Source organism: Euprymna scolopes, chromosome 19, assembly GCF_053919585.1.
Source record: "Euprymna scolopes isolate OS-2025 chromosome 19, ASM5391958v1, whole genome shotgun sequence".
NCBI classification, from domain to species: domain Eukaryota; kingdom Metazoa; phylum Mollusca; class Cephalopoda; order Sepiida; family Sepiolidae; genus Euprymna; species Euprymna scolopes.
Window position 1 is genome coordinate 18,201,239 of NC_136500.1, and position 19,580 is coordinate 18,220,818.

Below are 19,580 nucleotides of genomic sequence, written 5' to 3' on the forward strand. Positions count from 1 at the left end.
ACAAATTAGAAATAGCATTGTCTTTGTCTTGAAACACAAATTAGAAATAGCATTGTCTTTGGCTTGAAACACAAATTAGAAATAGTATTGTCTTTGGCCTGAAACATAAATTAGAAATATTATTGTCTTTGTTTTGAAACACCAATTAGAAATAGTATTGTCGCTGGTCTGAAACACAAATCAGAAATAGTATTGTCTTTGTCTTGAAACACAAATTAGAAATAGCAGATAGTGAAAAAAAGAAAAAAAGAACTTGAAACACAAATTAGAAATAGTATTGTCGTTGGTCTGAAACACGATTTAGAAATGGTATTTTTGTTGACCTGAAACACAAGTTGGAAATAGTAGTACCATTGGTCTGAAACGCTTACATATAAAATAGTATTTTCGCCAGTCTGTCATGTTTGAATTAAAATAGCATTTTTATTGGTCAGTCATCTTGACGCTTAAAATATTTTATTTCTGTCGGACTTTTAGGCTATTTATTAAAATAACATTTTTCTCGGTGAGTCACGCTGAGGTCTAATAGAAAATGTTTGCCAGTCTGTCATGTTGACAATTAAAATAGCATTTTCGACATTCTGTCATGCTGGACCTTACAATAATATTTTACGTTTGATTTAAAATACATTTTATCGGCCAGTTATGCTGATGTTTAAAATATTTTACTTGTCTCTCAATCCTCTGGTAAAATTAACCATTTCATCGGTCTGTCACATTTACTTTAAGATAGAATTTTGTTCTGTCGGTCTACCGGATTTACCTTTAATGTAGCACATTTGTTGCTCTGTTACGTTAGCATTCAAAATAGCATTTTTTTAGGTCTGTCAAGCTTTCGTTTAAAATTGACTTTTAATCGATCTACAAGTAGAATAATAATCGCCAAACGTGAAGGTTCAATAAACGCTTCTTACAAATTCAAATCATCCTTATTTACATTCAAATTCCTTTTTGAAATGTGATTAAAATTAGCAATTTTTTTTGTATAAGACTTTTAGAAAGGCAAGAGAGTCAAACAAAAATAAATGTCACACGAAAGGCGCAACTCGCAATCGATTTATTCCAAATTAAAATTAAAAATAAAACGTTTTGAAGTTCGTTGCGATAAGAGCGGCCATTGTTTTTTTTCTTCTTTATTCTTTTTTTAACTTTTCAAGTATAAAATCACAAAAGCAATTTTTTCGAACATTTATTGCATTTCAGAATTTATTCTTTCATTGGAAGATTTCATAAATATTGTTTACTCCTAGAAGAGAGAGAGAGAGAGAGAGAGAGAGAGAGAGAGAGAGCACTGACAAGTGGCGAAAATTAATCTAAATATACTGAATGACCCGCACCTCGCACTGATTTTCAACTCATAACATTAATTGCCACTCTATATCTATTTGCATTATGAATATATTCATCAATTAACCAGTATTCATGAATCAATTTCATACAAATCAATGATTCTGTTCCTGAAATTTTTTAGATGAAGAATTATAATATCTGAATTTTATATATAATATATATATATATATATACATATATATATATATATATATATATATATATATATATATATATATATATATATATATATATAAGTATTGGTTGAATAAAGCTTGATATGGGTATCTTAAACGGTCCCTAATAATTATCGGGTTTGAAACCGACGGTACCGATGACTTATCTCATCGAAACTTCCTGTAAACAGAACATATATATGTGTGTGTGTGTGTGTGTGTGTGTGTGTGTGTGTGTGTGTGTGCGAGTTATCAATTGGAATCGGAACCGGGGATCGGAACAATCGGAACTGTTGGGGTATCGGAATCGGTAAAACTGGAGTCCGATTTCAAAACGGTTCTTTTGTTTTTTTCCTTACAATCAAAAGGAAACACAGATGTATTTATTTATGAGAAGATTCTTTATTTAGAATATAAAACTAAGGGACAAAAAACAGGATTTCTGGGTGGAATTTCAGTATTTTAATGATAAATTATGACTAACAATATAAATAATCAAGATTTCTCTTACTTTTATTACCTTAGAAAACTCTTTAGAATGCTCATACTTATTGTAGCGCCTAGTCTCAGAGGTCACAGTTAAATTAAAAGAGTTATGCTGCTCCTGTCTAGAAAAGGGAACTAATCATGGGTGAACACATTAGAAACAGAAAACTAATCATGGGTGAAGACACTAGAAAAAATCATGGTTAAACACACTAGGAAAAGAAAACTAATCATGGGTGAAGACACTAGAAAAAATCATGGGTAAACACACCAGGAAAAGACAACTAATCATGGATGAACACACTAGAAAAAGACAAGTAATCATGGGTTAACAAACTAGAAAAAGAAAACTAATCATGGGTGAACACATAAGAAAAAGAGAACTAATCATAGGTGAACAAACTAGAAAAAGAAAACAAATCATGGGTAACAAACTAGAAAAAGAAAACTAATCGTAGGTGAACACACCAGGAAAAGACAACTAATCATGGATGAACACACTAGAAAAAGACTAGTCCATCATCTTACAGATGCTAAACTACTGACTGACAAACAATATGGATTTAGACAAGCCCGTTCCACAGCAGACATCCTCACCGTGATCTCTGAACGTATATACCAATCACTGGACAAAGCGGGGGAAGGCAGAGCGGTAGCTCTAGATATATCTAAGGCTTTTGACAGGGTATGGCATGAGGGTCTCCTCAGGAAGATTAGATCTTACGGTATCACTGGTAGAATACTTAACATAATTAAATCCTTCTTAGATAAGAGAAAAATCCAGGTAGTCCTCGACGGTCGCACATCTAAACAATATGATATAAATGCGGGAGTGCCCCAGGGTTCTATCCTTGGACCTCTATTGTTCCTGATATTCATAAATGACCTCCCCGACAACATTGCCTCTGAGATGGGTATATATGCTGATGACACTACACTCTATGGCAGACACGACAGGAAGACGAATGAACACATTTCTAAAGAAATGGCAGAAACACTAGAGGAAGACCTCCAATCTGTAGTGGAATGGGGACAAAAGTGGTTGGTCGCGTTCAATGCTGCCAAGACTAAACTAGTTTCATTCAATAATTACAAGAAACCCTCTCTACCACCAATAGCAATGGCCAACGACTCTTTATCTGAGAGTCCATCTTTCAAACTCCTTGGCCTAACGTTCACAGGAAACATGAGTTGGAACAATTACATTGAAGGCATTGCCAGGGCCGCTGCAAGAAAGGTAGGCTCTCTCTACCGTGCTAGAAAACTACTAACACCCGAAAGTATCCTGTACCTCTATAAGGCCACCATTCGCCCATGTATGGAGTATTGCTGCACATCTGGGCTGGTGCATCTGCTACTAGTCTCTCGCTCCTTGACAAGGTTCAAAAGAGAGTCGCAAATCTGATAGGCCCTGAACTGGCATCTAAGCTTCAGCCTCTGTCCCATCGACGAAATGTTGCATCCCTCTGCCTGTTCTACAAGTATTTTAGTGGTGAATGCTCTGATGAACTGCAATCACTTGTGCCCCCACGACGCGAGCACCCTCGACAAACCCGACAGGCTACTAGATCCCACCCCCACACTGTAGAGGTCCCTAGATGTAAAAGATCTTTTTACTCCAATAGTTTCTTCCCCAGAACCGCAAGACTCTGGAATTCCATTCCAGGTCCCTGCTTCCCCAACAGTACTGACGTGCAGAAGTTCAAGTGTAACGTGAACCGACACCTTGCTGCCCAAATCCCTACATAGTACCCCAGTAGTTGTTGCCCCTGATAGTAGCCCCCTACACCAAAGTGGCAATTTGCCTTGTTTGGGGTGAAAATGTAATAAAAAAAAAAAAAAAAAAAAAAAAAAAGTAATCATGGGTTAACAAACTAGAAAAAGAAAACTAATCGTAGGTGAACACACCAGGAAAAGACAACTAATCATGGATGAACACACTAGAAAAAGACAAGTAATCATGGGTTAACAAACTAGAAAAAGAAAACAAATCATGGGTAACAAACTAGAAAAAGAAAACTAATCGTAGGTGAACACACCAGGAAAAGACAACTAATCATGGATGAACACACTAGAAAAAGACAAGTAATCATGGGTTAACAAACTAGAAAAAGAAAACAAATCATGGGTAACAAACTAGAAAAAGAAAACTAATCGTAGGTGAACACACCAGGAAAAGACAACTAATCATGGATGAACACACTAGAAAAAGACAAGTAATCATGGGTTAACAAACTAGAAAAAGAAAACAAATCATGGGTAACAAACTAGAAAAAGAAAACTAATCGTAGGTGAACACACCAGGAAAAGACAACTAATCATGGATGAACACACTAGAAAAAGACAAGTAATCATGGGTTAACAAACTAGAAAAAGAAAACAAATCATGGGTAACAAACTAGAAAAAGAAAACTAATCGTAGGTGAACACACCAGGAAAAGACAACTAATCATGGATGAACACACTAGAAAAAGACAAGTAATCATGGGTTAACAAACTAGAAAAAGAAAACAAATCATGGGTAACAAACTAGAAAAAGAAAACTAATCGTAGGTGAACACACCAGGAAAAGACAACTAATCATGGATGAACACACTAGAAAAAGACAAGTAATCATGGGTTAACAAACTAGAAAAAGAAAACAAATCATGGGTAACAAACTAGAAAAAGAAAACTAATCGTAGGTGAACACACCAGGAAAAGACAACTAATCATGGATGAACACACTAGAAAAAGACAAGTAATCATGGGTTAACAAACTAGAAAAAGAAAACAAATCATGGGTAACAAACTAGAAAAAGAAAACTAATCGTAGGTGAACACACCAGGAAAAGACAACTAATCATGGATGAACACACTAGAAAAAGACAAGTAATCATGGGTTAACAAACTAGAAAAAGAAAACAAATCATGGGTAACAAACTAGAAAAAGAAAACTAATCGTAGGTGAACACACCAGGAAAAGACAACTAATCATGGATGAACACACTAGAAAAAGACAAGTAATCATGGGTTAACAAACTAGAAAAAGAAAACAAATCATGGGTAACAAACTAGAAAAAGAAAACTAATCGTAGGTGAACACACCAGGAAAAGACAACTAATCATGGATGAACACACTAGAAAAAGACAAGTAATCATGGGTTAACAAACTAGAAAAAGAAAACAAATCATGGGTAACAAACTAGAAAAAGAAAACTAATCGTAGGTGAACACACCAGGAAAAGACAACTAATCATGGATGAACACACTAGAAAAAGACAAGTAATCATGGGTTAACAAACTAGAAAAAGAAAACAAATCATGGGTAACAAACTAGAAAAAGAAAACTAATCGTAGGTGAACACACCAGGAAAAGACAACTAATCATGGATGAACACACTAGAAAAAGACAAGTAATCATGGGTTAACAAACTAGAAAAAGAAAACAAATCATGGGTAACAAACTAGAAAAAGAAAACTAATCGTAGGTGAACACACCAGGAAAAGACAACTAATCATGGATGAACACACTAGAAAAAGACAAGTAATCATGGGTTAACAAACTAGAAAAAGAAAACAAATCATGGGTAACAAACTAGAAAAAGAAAACTAATCGTAGGTGAACACACCAGGAAAAGACAACTAATCATGGATGAACACACTAGAAAAAGACAAGTAATCATGGGTTAACAAACTAGAAAAAGAAAACAAATCATGGGTAACAAACTAGAAAAAGAAAACTAATCGTAGGTGAACACACCAGGAAAAGACAACTAATCATGGATGAACACACTAGAAAAAGACAAGTAATCATGGGTTAACAAACTAGAAAAAGAAAACAAATCATGGGTAACAAACTAGAAAAAGAAAACTAATCGTAGGTGAACACACCAGGAAAAGACAACTAATCATGGATGAACACACTAGAAAAAGACAAGTAATCATGGGTTAACAAACTAGAAAAAGAAAACAAATCATGGGTAACAAACTAGAAAAAGAAAACTAATCGTAGGTGAACACACCAGGAAAAGACAACTAATCATGGATGAACACACTAGAAAAAGACAAGTAATCATGGGTTAACAAACTAGAAAAAGAAAACAAATCATGGGTAACAAACTAGAAAAAGAAAACTAATCGTAGGTGAACACACCAGGAAAAGACAACTAATCATGGATGAACACACTAGAAAAAGACAAGTAATCATGGGTTAACAAACTAGAAAAAGAAAACAAATCATGGGTAACAAACTAGAAAAAGAAAACTAATCGTAGGTGAACACACCAGGAAAAGACAACTAATCATGGATGAACACACTAGAAAAAGACAAGTAATCATGGGTTAACAAACTAGAAAAAGAAAACAAATCATGGGTAACAAACTAGAAAAAGAAAACTAATCGTAGGTGAACACACCAGGAAAAGACAACTAATCATGGATGAACACACTAGAAAAAGACAAGTAATCATGGGTTAACAAACTAGAAAAAGAAAACAAATCATGGGTAACAAACTAGAAAAAGAAAACTAATCGTAGGTGAACACACCAGGAAAAGACAACTAATCATGGATGAACACACTAGAAAAAGACAAGTAATCATGGGTTAACAAACTAGAAAAAGAAAACAAATCATGGGTAACAAACTAGAAAAAGAAAACTAATCGTAGGTGAACACACCAGGAAAAGACAACTAATCATGGATGAACACACTAGAAAAAGACAAGTAATCATGGGTTAACAAACTAGAAAAAGAAAACAAATCATGGGTAACAAACTAGAAAAAGAAAACTAATCGTAGGTGAACACACCAGGAAAAGACAACTAATCATGGATGAACACACTAGAAAAAGACAAGTAATCATGGGTTAACAAACTAGAAAAAGAAAACTAATCATGGGTGAACACATAAGAAAAAGAGAACTAATCATAGGTGAACAAACTAGAAAAAGAAAACAAATCGTGGGGGAACAACTAGAAAAAGAAACCTAATCATAGGTGAACACACTAGGAAAAGACAAATAATTATGGGTTAACAGACTAGGAAAACAAACCTAATCATGGGGGAACAAACTAGAAAAAGGGAACTAGTCATGGGTGACGACATTAGAAAAAATCATGGGTAAACACACTAGAAAAAGAAAAAAATCATGGGTAAACACACTACAAAAAGAAAACTAATCATGGGTGAACACACTAGAAAAAGACAACTAATCATAGTTGAACACACTAGGAAACGAAAAATAATCATGGGTTAACAAACTAGGAAAAGAAAACTAATCTTGCGTTAACAAACTAGGAAACGAAAAATAATCATGGGTAAACAAACTAGGAAAAGAAAACTAATTATGGGTTAACACACTAGAAAAAGGGAACTAATCATGGGTGAAGACACTAGAAAAAGAAAACAATTCATGGGAAAACAGACTAGAAAAAGACAAGTAGTCATGGTTAACAAACTAGAAAAAGAAAACTAATCATGGGTAAACACGCTAGAAAAAAAAACTAATCATGGTTGAACACATAAGAAAAAGAAAACATATAACTAGTGTAGAATTTAGAGTGCGTTGAGTTGCTCGGATTCTAATTTAAAGATTTTTAATTTAATTCCTTTTATATATATATATATATATATATATATATATATATATATATATATATATATATATATATATATATATATATCGAAGCAAAATAAAAATATATTTACAAAAAGAAAATAAAAAATTATGAAAAATTTATAAATATGTTCTCTTTGATTGAGCACTATCAATGACCCTGGTTGGAATATTATAAAACCTAATATATATATATATATATATATATATATATATATATATATATATATATATATATATATATATATATATATATATACTAGCATGGGTGCCGGCGTTGCCCGGGTGTTTGGAGATGTATGCTGAGCAAAAAAAAGAAAAAAGAAACGGTCAATTTTTTAAAACTTTGACCCCTTTTATAACCACTTTACATTAATTGTTTTGGGCTCAACTCATGTTCTTAAGTTCGATCCTTGTCCAAGGAACCTATATTTAAAGTTTCGAGTGTTTAGATCCAAAATTGGCGGAGGAGTTTGGTAGAATTCTCAAAGGTCAGATCGTTGAACTTTGACCCCTTACCAGCCAAATTTCAGGCCAAAAACGGATCACATAGATTTTCCCAAATCTCAGTACCCTGTATATCAAATTTCGAGTCTGTAGACTAAAAATTGATAGAGTTATTGAGTAGCGAAATGTACACAGACACATAGACAGACACAAACACGCACACACACACACACACACACACACACACACACGTTCACTTTTATAGATATACTAACATTTAAGCCCGGCGTTGCCCGAGTGTTTGGATGTGTATGTTGAGCAAAAAAAAAAAAAAAAAAACAAGTGGTAGTAGGAAGGCAGGCTCGAACCCGTACCACAAAGGAGGAAAAGAACGGGGTAAAACCTAAGGTTTATGCTGTTATGACCACCGCCAAACCGAAAGCGACATTTGTCAAATTAAGGCTAAACAATCTAAAGGAGAGGATAACTTTCAAAAATATCGGCGAAAAAAGTGACCCCCCCCCCTGTAGAAAAGTGCCTAGTTGAAGGGGAAGATAATGTTTTTAGTCAATTTTTCGATATTTGTCGTATGAAAGGTCGAACTTTAAAACGATACTGATCTTGGTAAATCCGTTGCGTCTATTGAAAGTTTAAGGCAGACATGCAAACAGACATACATACATACATTTATATATTGGTAACTAAAAATGTTCGACCCAAACTGATGAAAAAGCGGGTCCTATCTCTGAATACCCTTTATGTAAAATTTCAAATATTTAGACCGGAAATTGTCTGAGTGATTGGAAGAGACCGCAGAGGTCAATTTTTTTTAACTTTGACCCTATTATGATCTCTTAAAATTTATTGTTTTGGGCTCAAATCAGTTAGATCCATGTCCAAGGAATCTATATCTAAATTTCAAGTGCGTAGACCCAAAATTATCGGAGGACTTTGGTAGAGTTCTCTAAAGTCAAATCGTTGAACTTTGGCCCCTTAATCGCCAAATTTCTGGCTGAAATCGGATCAAATCGATTTTCCCAAATCTCAGTACCATGTATATCAAATTTCGAGTCTGTAGACTAAAAATTGACAGAGTTATTGCGTAGGGAAATGTACACACACACACACACACATACACACACACACACAGACACGTTCACTTATATATATATATATATATATATAGAGAGAGAGAGAGAGAGAGAGAGAGATAGATAGATAGATAGATAGATAGATAGATAGATTTGTTTAAGAAAAATATATACGTATACATAAATATATATGGAAATAATTTTGTGTTTACTATAAACTTTTTACGCAAATATTATGCAAGTATATACTATGTAGAATATCTGCATTAATATAATTACACGTAATAGTTAACTAAAGATGATTATCCCATTAAAAAACCGAAGCAACTAGTAGGGAATTAATTAAAATGAATGTTTAAAAGAATATGCAAATTAGCTAGATCGTTTACTATTGAATGCAATTCCACAACCAAGATATAAGAAAATTTGATTTTCGTTTTACATAAATATAAAAGAGTGTTTTTAATATGAATATCGATACACACCAAGATAACCGAATTTATAGGAGTATATATATATATCGATACACACCAAGAAACCCGAATTTATAAGAGTATATATATATATATATATATATATATATATATATATATATATATATTTCATACAAATAAATAATTCTGTTCCTGAAATTTTTTAGATGAGGAGTTATAATTTCTGAATTATTTTTACGAAAGTGCATTTTTACCTAAATGCGAGTTGAGAATAATTTTCCCTTTTACCAATTTGGTACCCCCAAATGGGAAGCGGCATGTATATTGTTTTTTAAAATATAATGATCCACTGGCACGCATTTCGTCGTCTACGATTCATCAGAGAGGGGAAATTTACCGAGATTTGAAATCGGGACCCCATGGTAAGAAGCCTAAACTCTTACCACTGGATCATGTCGCTCGACTTTGGATATATCACTATTTACGTAGATGTATTTATTTGTTTTTTATATATATATATATATATATATATATATATATATATATATATATATATATATATATATATATATATATATGAGATCAGGTAAATATAAATATATATAGATAAAAATGCTTTCCTAGCTCTCAACTATAGAACTTCATAGACGCCGCAAAAAATGTTTTAGACCTTTTTCGCCTACTCGCCAACCAGTTTACTCCTGTAAATTTAACTCTCATCACAGTTTCCTCTTATGCTACAGTTACAATATACCTATGTGAGGTGAACTTTACTACTACTACTACTACTACTACTACTAACAATAATAATAATAATGAATAACTAATAATAATAAACAAATAAACAAATATAATAATAATAAATAATAATAAATATATACGTAATAATGAATAACAATAATTAATAATAATAATAATAATAATAATAATAATAATAATAATAATAATAATAATAATAACTAGCAGGACCCGTGGAAATTCCACGGTAGTTAAAATCTTTTAAAACACATCAGTAAGAAATTCCTTATAAAAATGAACGTATGGAAGCAAGTAGAACAAACAAAGAATTTTAGTTTAAACTTTTATTGAAGGTCAATGCGATCGAAACTGATGCTGTTGATATTGTCAGGAAGTGCTGATGATGATTGAGGCGGTGACAGGGACGTCGATCAGCTGCTTGGAGTGAGAATAGTGGTCACTCAGCAGGTTCTTGGGAGTCAGATTGTGAATTTAAAAAACTGTGTGACATTGTTGACATCGATTTTGTGCAAGTTCTGATGACCCCAAGTTATTTAATATTTCAGGACATTTTGGATTACATGTGTAAGTAATGAATAGGTCACAGAAAACTGCCATTGCATCTTGATAAAGCTGTTGTAGATTCCTAGGACTTCCTGTAAGTGTAGATGGTAGAATAACTGGTACACCAGGATAACCATCTTCATTCCTTGCTAAATGATCCATTAAGCCAGAATATTGAGCAGCTCTTAGTTGACTTTGATGGCTTTTAATGAAGTTAAATAAGCAACTGTCAACTTTTACATATGCGATAGACTTTTCTATTTATTTTGAATTTTATTCAATGAAGATTTGGAAATTCACAAATATTTTTTAAGTCGAATTATTGATATAGATTTCAATTAATGCATCACAACTTCCTGATAATATAAATAGAACACTTTGAATTTTCTGTACAAAAGTTTTTTTCCATAAAAACATTGTAATCTGTTATAATATTCAGATTCTTGTGTATTACATGCATAGAAAATGAAGTGTTTCTGTAAATCTTACGAAGTACAGTTAACTTTTGATTTTTCGATAATCAAAATGATGTGAGGTAGGTTATACCTATCAAATTTATTGTCAATGTTATATAGTTAAGTAAGCTGGCTAATTGGCTATAAAGTAAGTTATTCCGAACTTTGATCTAACATTTTAATTAAAAAAAAAAGCTTAACATTTTCTTGTATCTTTTTTTTCTATATTAAGAAAAATGTAAGCATCATGCTGAAATAATAAAATGCCATTCTTAATAAGGGGAGAGGGTTTGACTATTCTAAACCTTCACCTAAATAACGATTTAACCAAAAAAATGTTTAAAATGTTCTTGTATCTTTTTTATAATTTTTGTTAAATAAGAAAAATCAATAATCTTTGATAACACTATTGTAAGAATCATGCTGAAAGCTATTCTTAATATGAGGAGGGGGGGTTAACTATTCTGAAACTTCACCTAACAATGTAAAAAAAATAAGGGAAAATATATGTATGAACAATAAATATTTCTTCAGTTAAATAAAATATACTGTAAATCTTTAAATAAGGAATAAATATTTATTTAAACCATAATTATTGAAACAAAGTATTTTACTGCATGAAAAAACGGTTATGGGGAGAAGGGTTAACTATTTTGAACCTTCACCTAAATAGCGATTTAATGAAAAAAAAATTAATGGTCTTGTATCTTTTTTGTATAATTTGTTTTAAAATAAGAAAAAAAAAGGTAAATATCCAGATACGCTACTACAGAACACCGACCACGCTAATTTTTTTTTTTTTTTTTTTTTTATAGGTAATTGAGGTCGCTGACAACGAATCTGATAGTCAAACTTGGGGCAAATTTACCGTTTGCATGGCATTTACCCCTGAACCCACGAACTACTTTCCACCATTTTGCAGCTTTCGTTTACGCTACGCGCATGCACGTTGTAGCATAAATGACGGCTTCACCAAGCAAACTACGTTGGGGGTAGGGGAATTTTTTTTCCTGGACATAGAATTTTCTAATTTTCAAAAATACATTATAGCACTTTTTGGGTGGAAAATTTAAAATTAGCTGAAAAAGAAATAAAACAAGAAAAGGGAAGCACTCCAAGTTGGAGTAGGGGGGGGTAATTTATCTGTTTTTGGGGTTTTTTTTTTACCTGGAACATAGAATTTTCAAATTTTCAAAAAGTAACGCACCGACATTTACCAATTAGAACACCATTTAACATTTTCCGAAGATTTTACTGTGTACATTGGCACGCGCACCCCAAAATCACATCCGCCCCCCCCCCCGCTCGCGCCCCCAATGTACACAGTAAAATCTTCGGAAAATATTAAATGGTGTTCTAATTGGTAAATGTCGGTGCGTTACTTACGGAAAAACGTTTAACTAAACTGCAAAAGCACCTATTAAGCCACATAAGTTCTATAATTGAATCCCCCTCCCCCCCGCAAAAAAAGAATGAAAAACATAAAGATGTTTGGTGCTTATGTTTTTGTAAACCACATTAAAAACTACGCGAGACAAAAAAAAAAGAAAGTCCCTCAATTTGTTGTACTTTTCTATAACTGTAAGTCATTAAAAAAATGTCGGTCCGTAATTTTTTGATTGGTACGCCATGTGAGAAGGCAGTTTGCTAGGTGAAGCAAGCCGTCGTTCATGCTGCAGCGCACGCGCGTAGCGTAAACGGAAGCTGCAAAATGGTGGAAAGTTGTTCGGGGGTTAATACCATGCAAACGGTAAATTTGCCCCAAGTTTGACTATCAGATTCGTTGTCAGCGACCTCAATTACCTATAAAAAAACAAATTAGAGTGGTCGGTGTTACCAAAAAAAAACTTTGATACCGCTATTGTAAGAATCATGCTGAAAGCCATTCTTAATATGGGGAGGGGGGTAACTATTCTGAAACTTCACCTAACAATGAAATAAAAATAATGGAAAAATTCTTCAGTTAAATAAAATATACTGAAAATCTTTAAATAGGAAATAAATATTTCTTTAAATAAATTAAATCGTAAGTAATGAAACAGTGAAACACTGTTTTATTTCATATTAAAAAAAAATTGTTGTGCCGGTGGGCATTAGAAGATGAATGCCTGTAAAAGAAGCAAAATAAAATGAACAAATAACTATGTAAACAACGTGAAGCTGTATAAATGTTACAAAATTACTCGATTCGGCATTAAATAACACGAAAAAGGATTGATATGCCGTAAAACAAAAACAAAACAGAACAAGACGTAAAATATGTTTTGACTCTGTATTTGCGAATGGTGACTTTGGTGATTTATTTAATAAAGTCATTCTTGACTTTTGTAACATGTATTTCTAAACATATTTTTTGTTGTGCAAATAAAAAGTAAATAAAAAAAACATAAAGTGGCACAGTAAAAAAAAAAACGTACTCGTAGCGTTAAATGTAAAAAATATATTTATTACTCAATAAAATAGAATAAGCGTTCATACAATAATAAACAGAAGACATCGTTAAAAATGTAAGTAAAATACTATACTATTTAAACTGTGGAACGATACCTTCTATGCATAATTGCCTTTAAAATAATCCGGAACCATAAATAGACAGTTATTGGGAACTTTTGGGAAATAAAAGGGGTTAATGATTTTTAACTGATAAAGATTGAACAATAAAGGGAGATAAGTCACATTAATTAATGTTTGCGATGATGATGACGCGTTTCATTAATTAATGTTTGCGATGATGATGACGTGACACCGTACGTACAAGCAAATTAATATATAGATAATAATAATAATAATAATAATAATAATAATAATAATATATTTTAAACTCACTAAAAACTCAAAATTCTAGATAGTAATTGCCCAGCAAGATGTTTGTTTACATTACAGTTAAACTTTTCAGAATCAAGAAAATCGGCATCTGTGGATCTGAACATTGAAGAGGTCGGATATTGCTGACTGACGAGTTGATAGAGGGTTTTTCTTCCTTTTTTTCCGTCGAAGGAGCACCAGTACGACAAATTCGTCAGATCATTCCCCATTAAAACACTTGTAAACCAAGTACAAGGATGTGACTTTGCGGCGATGGGGCAGAGGCTAGAGCTTGCTAGATAGGTTGACCTACTTGATTAGAAACTCCTTTATACCTTGTTCAAGAGTAAAGGACAAGCGTTTGGTTCACTATTTCAGATATGACAAGAATACTCCATGCACGGGGGCGAATGATGGCCTTGTAGATCTATCGGACACTGATATGTGTTAGAAGTTTTCTAGTCCTGTATAGGGAGCCCAGCATCTTTGCAGGAGACTTAGTAATATCTTTTATATATTTGTTTCAATTCGTGTTACCTGTGAATGTTAGGCCAAGTAGTTTGTCTTATGATTGGGGCAAAAATAAAAATTGTCTCGCTCTAAAAGAATACCTCGTCTGCTTATTGGGTACCGAAAAACATTACATTTTGAATTATTTATTAACAAAATAATATAAAATATACATTTTAACAAATTAGTCTCAAGGCGATTAGAAATCTGTAGGAAGTTGAGGGGGTTGCTTATCCTTTGTTTATCTTACTCTCGGCTAGAATACTACATTTTGAATTATTTGTGAATTGTAAAATTGCGATTTAAATTTGGAACAAATGAGGCACAAGGCCATCAAGAGCGAGAAACCAAAGAATCAGTTGATTCAAGATTCAAGCGAAAATAGAAAAATAAAACAAAGAAAATCGACAACGCGTATAATTATGAATCCGTTTCAACACACATGCATACACATATGCACACACATATTCATACGCACACATATACATACACGCATACACATACATACACATGTACACACATAAACACATACACACATAGACATACTCTCACACACATACACACACGCACATACACATAAACACAAAAAGCACATGCACACACGTGCACCTATGCACACACGTGCACACACATAAGCACATACACACAATCACATGCTCATACAAATATACACACATGTACACACACGTACACACACTTATACACACATACACACACTCATACACATATACACACACGTGCACACAGATACCCATACGTGTGCACAGGCGCCGCTACTGCCATCCCACGGTCCGTCTGTTTCGCACTGGCCTGTTTTACGAGGCTCGTTGTTAGACAACAAGTAAGCTCGTGGCTCTTCCCACGGACTGCAACGACGCTGGTGTAAACAGGTGCGTGACATAGGCTGGAGAGGGGAAGACGGAAGTGAGGAGAATTGGCTGGCTAAGGTTAACTCCTATCCATCGACAATAACGTGGGTCGCCGTGAAATTTCCAGCTGCAAAACAATGTTTTTTTTTTTTTTCTCTTCAGCTGATTCTTTGTTTTGTCGTTTATTGAGCTCTTATGAGTAAAAACAGAGCGGAGTATGATTCGGTTTGGTCTCAGGCGGTCATTCTCCCAGGCATTTTATTTTGTCAATCACCTGAGGCGCCTCTATCGAGAAGTAGGAGGGTTGATACTGAAGGCTACGGATCACATCACATTTTGCAGCCATCCAAAGTGGAAAGTAGTATTTTTTTTAATGGAAAACGCCCCAGACAAGTCATGAAGCCACTTGCTATAAAGAACTAACAAGAACGAAAGATGATTATCGAAAAGATATGAGATGTCTATTGACGTTAGTGTTGGAAAGATCAAAGTTATGGGTAGAAGGAAAACAGTCAGCAGGAAGAGAGTTCCACAATTCTTGGAAAGAAGCTACTTGAAAAGGAAGCCGTGTTATAATTGATGGAGACTACTAGATCAACGAGTTCAACGAGGTGTAACAAAGGAAGCATGACAATTGTAATGAACACATGTCATAATAGTAATTATAGAACAGACCGAAACTAGGAACATCACGTTTGTGAAAGAGGGGGCACAGAGAAGACAAGAGTGGTGCAAATCAAATTACACATACGCTTCTGCAGTTTATCAACAACCTTTAAATTTGCCAGCCCAAATATCGCAACAAAACATCAAATTGACATAGTGTCATATTCTTGTCTTAATGGTAAGAAGAGTGAATTAATCTTTTTTTTTTTAATATTTTTCAGTTTGTTCAAACTGGGGATGGGACATCCTACCAGATGCCAAACATTCACCTGCTAACTCAGATATTCAAACCTATTTTTTTTTTTTTTGAAAGATTATGACCGTCCATTTAATTGCTATTGTTTGAATCTCTTGCATTTGGTTCATCTGGTATATTTGCAAGATAGTTTTTGATATTTTTTTTTCATGAGTCCAGTTACTCCTATAATTACTGGAATGATAAAGATCTTAAGATTCCAGTTTCTTTTCATGTCATACATAAAACCTTGGTATTTTGTTATCATTTCCCTTTCAGCTGTGTTTAATCTAGCATCATTCGGGACACTAACTTCTACTAAGGTTGCTTCTTATTTCATATTACTATGCCAAGTTTTATGACTCCGTTTTCTAGGTACGTAGCTGTAGGGATTGCATAATCATACTGGATGGTGCATGACTTATTTCCAACTGTTCTTTCTGGTATGCATGTTCTCAGGACTTTCTGCTGCATTCTGTATTCAACATTTTATAGATCATCCGGTGGAGACATTTACACACTCCATTGGGTCGTGTCGTATCTCCAGCAGAACCTTACAGCTGGATGTCAGGTAATTCACACTTTCTACTTCTGTGTGGCAGGACCTGCACTAGGTTGGTTGGTTGGTTGGTTTTGTTTTATGGCATATCAACCCTTTCAGGTTATTTAATGCCGAATCCAGTGATTTTGAAGAACAATTTTTTAATAGAATATCTATATTTTTTTTTCAAGTCGGTTTCTATTTAACCCATAGTGGGGACCCTAACAGGTACTACAACTCTAGGTCAGAGTGGACCTGGGAGCAATGGCAATTAAAGGGTGGATCCACACTCCCCAAAGCCCGCAAGCTGAGGACTCACCATCGGATATAGTTTAAGGTCATATCCAGAACCTACCTGCACTAGGTTGCGTCAGGAACTAAATAATGCAAGCCGCAGAATCACTGGTAGACTAAGCGGTGTACAAATTTGCTGGTATGACACCTTCCCATATACGAAGAGGTGCTTATGTTAGAATCCAAAATCACAAGCTGACAGAAAGAACCATGGCCATGGACAATCAAGAGGCAGATTGGAATAATAAAAAAAAAGCAGTTTCATAACCAAAGATGCATTTGACCTTGCATGGTTACAGACATCCCGCATTGATATATAGGATTAGTGGGATGACTACGTAAATGAATCTAGCTAAGAACTCAAGGTGTATCACCCGCATGAAACGGATTTCCTGAGGAAGGACTGGATAACCTGAACCGGGGAAGAGCAAAGGTTGGAATGATAGTCAGCTGAATTTTGTAATTAAAGACTGAAAAATAAGGTAAATATTCTCCAGTCACCAAACGTTTTAGTTTAGTTTTGTTTTTTATAAGAACTCACACATCAGAGTTTAGGGTTAGGTTTAGATTTGTAACAGCGCGGATGCGCGTATGTGAATACATGAGAAGTGATGTCACCGGTAGGGTAAAAAACAAGGACTATAAAAAAGAGAAAGACAAACATAGTCAGCACAATTCTCAATGCACTTTTGCCGGGAATTCAATAACGCATCTCAGCTCTTGATGAACTCCCACGACATGCGTTGCTTTCTTAGAGTCGTACACTGTACATATCTGAAAAAGAGGGATGAAGGTTTCAGGTTATAAATGCATCAGTTCATCCATTACAACAATGCAGTTTGCAGTCACAGCTGATTTATTCGGGAACAATAAAAAAAAAATATGAGGCATTACTTTTGGAACACACTCGTGCACGCACACTCACATTCACACACATACACACACACACTATATATATATATATAAGTTGTGTGTATATGTGTGTGAATATATATATATGTGTGTGTGTGTGTGTGTGTGTGTGTGTGTGTGTGTGTGTGTGTGTGTGTGTGTGTGTGTGTGTGTGTGTGTGTGTGTGATTAGGGGGGCGTTAATTACATTACAAAGCTCCTGTTACGTACAAAAATGCTCGGCTACGTAAATTGTTCTTTTTGGTAAGAAGGGGACAAGTTTATCTGAGATAAGATATTTGAGCGTATCACGTAGGTGATATTAGATTAGAGTAGTCTCTCAATTTCATTCATGAGCATATTAATATTATAGTTAATATTAGACAACGCATTTTCATTACCATTTAACCTAAGATTCTCGAATGTTTGATATATATATCAACCTGTTACAACCTTTCATAAACTACATTTAACATCCCAATCAATGCTTTGACGATGATACATACGACTTTTAGAAGGCGGACCATTAAAAGATACATTTTCCTTACTTAAAAAACGCTAGGTTTATTTTTGGTGTCTTTAAAAAAAAACACCCAATATTTTTGCTGATGAGGAGACTTTGTTTCAAAAAACTAAATGATAAAATTATTGTCCAAGACTTATTGTCTATCTCAATAAAAACATTGTTTCCGAAACGATCGTACAATTTATTGATTTTGTTTGTTCTTCCTTGTGAAACCGATTTTTAATTTTTAATTTTAATTTTAATTACAAATTATCAATCATCTTACTCTCTCTCTCTCTCTCTCTCTTTCTCTCTCTCTCCCTATCTATCTATCTAATTACAAATTATCTCTCTATCTATCTATCTATCTATCTATCTAATTACAAATTATTTCTCTATCTATCTATCTAATTACAAATTATCAATCATCTTTCTCTCTCTCTTTATCTATCTATCTATCTATCTATCTATATATATATATATATATATATATATATATATATATAACTTTTTACTTGTTTTTAGATAAACATTTAGGTATTGCTACACAATCATCAATCAACTAGTTACGGATAACAAGAGACTTCATTGGGCTATGTAGCTTTTCCAAAATTACAGTCCTAACTGAACTTTTGGAAAAGTAATATCGCCTCACAAACTCTCTAGTTATCCATAACTAGTTTACTGGAAAATACTCATGATTGTGTAGGGATACCTAAAGATTTATGTAAAAGCAAATAAAAATTAAATTTTTCTTTACTTTGTATTGAGCACTGTTATCTAAACCTCGTTATAATTCATTCTCTGAATGTTATTAACTTGAAATAATAATAATAATAATAATAATAATAATAATAATAATAATAATAATAATAATAATATACAAAGGGCTATACGTCTGTCTGCCGGTCTGTTTGTCAGGAGTTTTGTCTGTTTGTCTGTATATCT